Below are 8,691 nucleotides of genomic sequence, written 5' to 3'. Positions count from 1 at the left end.
AAAAAAAAAAAGATTACTTTCGCTCGATGTTTTTATTAATTAAATTATTTATATAATTATTTGCGTATTTGATCGAACGAACGATCGATCGGTAACGCATGTAAGTACTTGAATATTTTCGATCCTTATAAATAATTAAACGCTAGAATTGAGTATTGGATTTGTTTAAATCAATATTGATCATTTTTATTTGTATTACGAAAATACCGATGGGTTATTAGAATTACATATATTTTGATTGAAAATAATCGGTTCGTTCGATGATTAGTAGTCATTTTTTTTTCTTTCTTTCTTTTTTTTTTTTTTTTTTTTTAATGATTTTCTTCCTTTTTTTTTTTCGTTTTAACAAGAAACGGACCAAGAACTAAATTGAAATTGAATAATGAAATTGTATTATTTTTTAGAAACGAAATATCATTTTTTTTTCTTTTCGCTTTTTTTTCCCCCCATTACAGGAATACTTTTCTTTCTTTCTTTTTTCTCTCTCGCTCTTTCTTTTTTTTTTTTTTTTTTAAGTACAGGCAACAGATCAAAAAACAAATTGTTACTGAATAAAGTAATGTTATTTTTTATTAGAAATGATATCTCTTTTTCTTTTTCTACTTTTTTTTCCATTCTTTTTTTTTCTTTTATCTGTGCACACGCACACACACACACACGCACACACACACACACACACACACACACACAAAATGAATTGGAAATTGAATAAAGAAATGGTATTATTGATTAGAGAGAATATTTTTTTCTTTTCTTTTTTTCTCTTTTTTTTATTTCCACCGTAGGAAATTAATTCCTGCTACGGAAAGAGAATGACGAGCGAGTTAATATCTAAAATTGCAAAGTGGAGAGACATTATCCACAAGGATTTCCTTAGTATTTGCATATTGATTGTAGTTGTTCTTAACTAGGTTCAATGTATGTTAGAAATGTAAATCGGTTTACGAGTGTCACTAAAACAGTCCATTCGTTTCCTAGTCGATTCGAATAGTAGACGATTATAAACCGAATTTAACGATGCCACTTGGAGAAACTTCTGGCTTATCGTAAACCACTAAACATTTTCTACACACACACATACACACACACACACAGAGATGCACACATACATACATATATACGTATAATATATAGATACATAAATAGCTACATAAATCCTTATGTACGTGTTTAGGTATTTCGTGACGATTAATTATCGTCGTTTCGACGATAATACATATTCTATTTGATATATAATTAAATATTGATTATCAGTTACGATAAGAAATAATTTATTCGGTTTACGAATCAATTTGTAATATAATTTAATTCACGTTAAACCGTGTTCATCGTTAGGAACGGGATAAATTTTCTCTTTATCTCAAGGGATAAACGAAAGGTTGTATAAGGGGTGGATAAATTATCGATATGAATTTAATACTCTCTGTTTTAATAATCAACAACTCATATTCGTAATAAGAGTGACTACGAACGGAGATTCGTAATTGGTTTGACGTACCAACGTTTGAAATAATCGTGTATCGCACTTTAATTTGATTTCTCTCTCCCTCTCCCCCTCTCTCTCTCTCTCTCTCTTTCTCTCTCTCTCATTCCCTCTCTCTTTCTCTCTCTGTTGGTCTCTCTGTCTCTTTCTCTCTTTCTTTCTGTCTGTCTGTCTGTCTTTCTGTTTGTTAGGTAATTGAATTTTTTGTTAAGCTTTCACGAAACTCCCTTTTGTGAATGTTTCTCTTAAAAAAAAAAAAAAAAAAAAAGAAAAGAAAGAGAAAAAAAAACAATGAATTAGCGAGTATTTGATTGACAACTAGAAAAAAGAGAAAGATACCATGAACTAACTAAAAACATCTGCGTAAGCATTTCTTTACGTGAACGAGAGATATAAATTCATTCGTCTATTTGTGTTTGTAATTTTGTAAAGAAAGAAAAGAAAAAAAAAGGGGGAAAAAAAAGGAAGAAAAGAGAAAAAGTTTCCGTACTATTCTTCTCCTTTAAGTTCGTTGAAATTTTTATCAAAGGTAAATAAGAAAATAATTGAGGGGGAGAGAGAGAGAGAGAGAGAGAGAGGAGGGGATAAAATAATAAAATAATTAAAATTAATTGGACTTTAATATCGCGTAATATAATTCGTGGTTTAATTATTTTTTCATATTTTTTTATTATGTATATACATATACATACATACATGAATGCTATATAAATAAAATTTATTAAAATATACGATAGCTATACACACACACACACATACATATATATATATATATGTATGTATATATATATATATATATATAGAAGATATTTAAATAGCTAATAATTTCTACCTTTAACGAATGTTCTTTATTTTTATTTTGTAATGGGAAAAAATGATATGCAAATGAAATACTAAATAAATAGAATTAATTGGATTTTAATATCGCTAAAAATAATTCCTTTGTTAAATTGTTCTCTCATATTTTTTATTATTTACACACACAGACACGCACACGCGCACGCACGCACGCACGCACGCACACACACACACGTATAATATAAATAAAATTTATTAAAATATATAAATAGTCATCTATATATAGAAGGTATTTAAATTAAATAGCTAATAATATTTTTCTTTTTAAAGAAGCACGTTGTTTAACATTACTTTATAATCTAAAAAAAAAAAAAGCGATATATAAATAATATATATATATATACACACATACATACACATATAAAAATAAAATTAACTAGTCTTTAATATGTTCGCGCGGAATAATTTCCACGTAAAATTTTTTTTCGTGATCGAAATATTTAATTTTCGTCGTCGAAAGAATTAGAAAAGAATTTTCTTTGTTACATTATATCGTCGTTGGTCCCATTTAAACGATTTAAAAATTTTATCTCATGGCGTATTACGTCGATTTAAACGAGACGGAACACCGTCCGAAGTTTGTTACGAGTTAATTCCGAGTCTAAATTATGTGTCGCGTTGGAGTGTTGCGCGCTTTATGAGATTCCATTATCACTTAAACCGAGCTGGAATACGGCACAACGCACGCGAGCATGCTTATTACTCGTACTAATATACCTAACGCGTTAGTGTTAGTTTATCGGGTACTTGTGTGATTCTCGTGATGATAATTAACATAAAGATTTTCTGATTAGCAACTCGATAGATTTAGAGAAATTTAGAAAAATTTTAAGAGTTTTATTTTATATATATCTCGATATTTCGCCTTTAATACTTTTTTCCTTTTCCTTTTTCTTCTTCTTTCTATTTTATTTTAATATATTTCGTTTTAATAATTTTCGAAATTAATTATATATATATATATAAAAAAAAAGGGAAGTATTATGCTCATTTCGATTTCGATGGTACGTAATTAACGCGAATATTTTCTGATTAGAATCTGATAGAAATTTCGCAAAAAATTGGCGATCTCTCGATTGGTTTAATTTCTTATTTTCTTTCTAATTTTCGAAGATAACGTAAAAAGAAAAAAGAAAAAAAAAAAAAGGAAAAAAAAGTCTATCGTTCGGTGTCTTCGTATTTTGTGACGACGATGATTAACACGAAAACCGTGTTAATTAGAAAATAGAGAAAAATTAGAGAAATTTAGAAGTATTTCCGACTTTGAAAGGAATTCGGAGAAAAAGAGAAGAACAGAAAAAAAAAAAGAAAAAGAAAATGAAGATGTTCATCTTTTAAAATCGTTGTTTCTATCTTATTCTACATCATGAACTAACTCTCTTTCTTTCTCTCTCTCTCTCTTTTTCAGAAAAAATGTTTCGCGTCTCGTATGTATATTTCCTCATTTTCTCCTTCTTTTTTCTTTTATTTTGTCTTCTTTTTTCTCGAGTATTCTCATCGTATAAGGTGTCGAGTGGAATTGCAAGCAAGGAAAAATAGAGATAGGAAGAGAAAGAAAAATAAAGAGAGTGCTATGTGCTTAAACTATACTCCATTCGTACACTTGCAGTGGAAATTTAGAATATACATATGGATGTAGTAAGAGGATCTTTTACATGCTGATACACGAGAGAATATATATATATAGTGTATATATGAGTTTATTGATATTAATATATATATATATATATATATATATATATATATATATACGTATTGTGTTATATATAAAAAAAAATAAATAAATAAGTAAATATTGTAACAAACTAAATTAACAGAGTCACATGTTATTGGGTTTTTAAAACAAATGCATTAAAAAAAAAAAAAAGAAAAAAAGAAGAAAAAAAAAGATACAAATCTAATATCAGCTGATTTAATAAAGTCACATGTTTTCTGATATCAGAATTTTGTATTATCCAATAGTAATAATAAAAGAAGCATCCATTTTCTCTCTCTCTCTCTCTCTTTTTCTCTTTCGAAAATATTTCTTTATTAATCAATGAATGGATTAATTTCTTAATTCAAGAAAATAAACGAAAAAGGATTTATATAACTATAGTGTGGATTTATATGACACAGTATGTTATTAAAAAAGGAAAGAAAATATAGATGGTAGTTATTCAGTTTTATTTATTTATTTATTTATTTTTTTTTCTTTTTAATCTCCTTTTTTTCTCGATCGTGCGATATATTACATTTTTTAAGAGAATCGTTGCATTATACATGATAATAGTAATATAAAGCGAGCGTTCCTTCTACCGAAGATATTTTGGTATTAATTAACGAGGGTAATTTTATCTAACGGAGAGAGAAAAAAAAAAAAAAGAAAATTTGCGAAAGGAGGAAGATCTTAAGACTTTTATACCTCCCTTTTTCTCATTCTTCTTTATTTCTCCATTTTTTCTACCTCTTTCTTTCTATTTTTTTTTTCTCTTCTCTTTTTTTTTTTCCTTAATCATACTGGGTCGCACGAGATATTACTTTGAATAATATTTCGTTGATTAATAAGGACTCTGTAATATAAAAATATCGACATTTAGTTTTTTATTTTCTTTTCTTTTTTCTTCTTTTTTTTTTCGGCGATCAAAAATGTAGAAAATAATTTCTATATTATTATTATTATTATTATTATTATTATTATTATTATTATTATTATTATTTATAATATTGTCTGTTCCCTTTTCTTTCACATTGTTTAATAAATTTAACCATAAACGAAATCACTTTTCTCGTGATATCAATTTCATGATACGTTATGTAGCTTGTGTCATTTCGAAAAGTAGAGCTTGCGTAAGCTTTTCTCGGTTCGTGAACGAACGACTGGAAAAGTGTCTCCACTGGAGAACTATTATCATTCTTTCTCTCTTGCTCGACGAGCTTGAAAGAAGGTCAGGAAGGAATGAAACTTGATTGATCGTACCAATATACTGAAATAGTACACGCGACGATTGCTAGATTATATTTAAATATCATCAAATTTATCTTTCAGACGCATATATATATATATATATATATATATATATATATATAATTTATTATTTTTTTAACATATTAAAAGATCGAATTTTTGTATGTATATATGTATATATAATATATTAATATATAATTATATATATACTTATTTATGTATTGATTTGTATGTATATATAAATATTTAAAAATTTGTACGATTTATTGATCCACAATTTTTTCATATATAGATATATAACTAATAAAGCATCAGAGGTCATTGACCTATTATATCTGATACATGTATAAAGCATAGGTCATTGACCTTTTTTTTTTTGTTTTAATTATAAAAGACGATTATTTTATAGAATCGTTGATAATTATTATGTTAATAAAATATAACACACACACACACACACACACACACATCTTGATAAAAAATATTGAATATATCGCGTTATAATAATACTTAAATTCATATTTAAATCGATTTATCGGTTTTACTAGCTAACAATCGTTTATCAAAAACGAATCTACCTTTGTCTTGTTTCTGACGATAATTCACGACGATTTTGTAAACGATCTGTTGCACTTGCGTGGAAAATGATCCACGTCTACTCAACATGAACCACGTACTTCATAGTACTCTATTTCTCTCTCCCTCTCTCTCTCCCTTCCTTTCTCTTTCTTTCTCTCTCTCTCTCTCTCTCTCTCTCTCTCTCTCTCTGTTTATCCCTTTCTCTCTCTATTTGTCCCCCTTTCTCTTTGCCAGACACTACAGATTCCAGTATCGGTATACTGTAGTATCGTTCTATTTTGGTTTAACGAAATCGTGATATTCAACGAGCTAAACAAATCGAAATTCCAATATAATGCTCGTGAGTATCTATCGAAGAGACTCCTATTACAATGTATATGGACGCCATTATACTCTGTCTATCAGTGTTTCTCAATCAGCGTCTCGCGATCGTTCGGATAAGTAACTAATTACTGATATTTACCGGCCTCTTCAACTCGACTCAATTCTTATCACTATATCTTTGCTTCTCGTTATGATTATGATTCGTTCTTCTGGTATTCGTCGTGTTAATTTTGTCAATTACACGACGAATGGATTCCAATACTTCGAAAAGAATTTCATAAACGGGAAATACATGTGAAAGACAATTACCAACAAGTGTTTCGTTAAAAAATCATGAATGTCACTTACGTGACGCTAAATTTTATTCTAATTAAAACGTGGATAGGAAAGGAAAAGAGAGAGAGAGAGAGAGAGAGAGAGAGAGAAAGAAAGAGAGAAAAAAAAAGAAATTTCCAGCCGAGACACAGTGAGAAAAATTGAGAACCCATGCCGTTGATGTAGCCAATGTCACGACGAGAAATCGAGAAAATTAATTGCTCTTTTGCTGCTCTTACAGATCCGATACGGAATAACTCTTTTCTTTCTCCCTCTCCCTCCCTCCCTCCCTCTCTCTCTCTCTCTCTCTCTTCTTTTTTTCTTTTTTTTCTTTGCCGCTGTTTCCTTTCTTCTTTTTTTTTTCTTTTTAATTCATTGAGTAATAACAACGTTTTGTAAACGAGCATTAATTTTTTTCTTCTCCTCATTACTCCTTCCTCTTCCTCTTCGTCCTTTTTTTTACCCTCTTTGACCCCTTTGCTACCCTCCTCCCTCCACCCTTTATTCTCTCTATCGATTTTTCTAGAAAAAAAAAGACAAATTTTTTTCTTTTTTTTTTTTTTCATCTTTTTTAAACCCTTTTTTCAAGGAACACAGTAATTTGCCAATAACCACGCGATTGATAATTACTATCGAAATTCGAAGAAAAAAATGTCGGATCTGTGGGATATAACGACGCGCCTTTTATAAGTATTTTTATTATCATAGTTTTCTTTCGTTCCTTTTCTTTTTCTTTTTCTTTTTTTTTTTTTTTTTCTTATTATTAATATTTCTTATTATTAATTTCTTCGAACGCAACGATTGTAATTCAATCGAGAGAATAAAGATGAGAGAGATGAGAGGGAGGAGGTAGGTTTTCGTCGGGAGGATTAAATAGGGATCAACAATAGGATATATCATGATCATTTTAATATCACTATAGATTTTATCGTATTTACATTATATCGCATTATCTATTTACGAGTATACACACGTATGCATCGACAAATACGTTTAATTGAATTATATTAATCACTTACGCATTTCCATGTGTCTTTCTTTGATCTTCATTCATTATTTTTCACCTTTTTATTATTATTATTATTATTATTAATATTATCATTGTTGTTGTTGTGTTGTTATTATTGTCGTCGTCGTCGTCGTCGTCGTCGTCGTTGTTTGTTGTTGTTATTGTTTTCTGTACTATAATATTTACACATACATGTGTACACACTCGTGTATATATATATATATATATACACATACAGAGAGAGAGAGAGAGAGAGAGAGAGAGAGAGAGAGAGAGAAGGGGAGAGGAAATAATACTAAAATTGGATGATCGAGCGTGATCGGACTAGCATAATGGCAATCATAATGATAATAATAACATTAACAACACAAGCGTATAATACCCAATATCGTAATTAGAGGCAAATAGAGAGAGAGAGAGAGAGAGAGAGAGAGAGAGAGAGAGAGAGAGAGAGAGAGAGAGAGAGAGAGAGAGATAGGCCGATATATTACGATGGATGTCGATACGTTCATATCCACTAGTCATCGTCATCGTCGATTCGTGTGCATTAGGATGAATTTATTCTCCCTATCCTCCCTCTCCCACCCACTACTCCTCCTCCTTCTCCCCCTCTTTCATGATCTCGCATCCTACCATGAATACTCCCCTCTCCCTCTTTCTCCTCCTTCTAAATGCCTTAATACCAGTTAGCACGACACATAATGCGTACTCTCGAAATCCATTGCGTTCGATCCTATTCGTTCCAACGAATTCGGTCATTCTGGTCGATCGATCAATCGAAACAATTAGATAATATGTGTAATGTGCATACGTGCGTGTGTACGTGTTCGTGTGCGTACTTGCGTGCGTCTATCTATTCATCTGTGCAACGTAATAATCGATAACCCTTTGACGATACAGTTTTACAGGCCTATGGTTTGTAATTTTTGTTTATTGCATTTCTTACATATTTTTATAATTTTAACTAGAGAGAAAAAAAAAAGGAAAAATAAAACGAAATAGGTAGCTTAAAATATATCTCTAGGAAAGGTATGAACGATTTTTAATAATCATCGATGAATCGAACATTATTTCATTCAAAGACTTTTGATTCACCCTGTATATTTTTTCTCTACCTCCTACCTCCTCTCCTCTCTCTCTCTCTCTCTCTCTCTCTCTCTCTCTCTCTCTCTCTCT

The 8,691-nt window shown here is 29.8% G+C and overlaps 1 protein-coding gene across 12 annotated transcripts in view; it reads left to right on the top strand.

Annotated features, from left to right (window-relative positions):
- Positions 1 to 8,691, top strand: part of LOC122629319 (5-hydroxytryptamine receptor 1-like) — a 119,534-nt gene that overhangs the window by 25,508 nt on the left and 85,335 nt on the right. Inside the window, exon 1 of one of the 12 annotated variants that reach the window (XM_043812640.1) lies at positions 7,984 to 8,430. The exons of the other annotated variants lie outside the window; for them this stretch is intronic. The gene's annotated coding sequence lies outside the window, so the exon portion shown is untranslated. Of the gene's footprint in view, positions 1 to 7,983; positions 8,431 to 8,691 lie in introns of those variants that run through there. 12 annotated transcript variants of the gene reach the window in all.

The sequence above is a fragment of the Vespula pensylvanica genome, chromosome 5, assembly GCF_014466175.1.
Source record: "Vespula pensylvanica isolate Volc-1 chromosome 5, ASM1446617v1, whole genome shotgun sequence".
NCBI classification, from domain to species: domain Eukaryota; kingdom Metazoa; phylum Arthropoda; class Insecta; order Hymenoptera; family Vespidae; genus Vespula; species Vespula pensylvanica.
The sequence above is the reverse complement of the archived record's forward strand: the minus strand, read 5'-3'. Positions and strand labels throughout refer to the sequence as shown.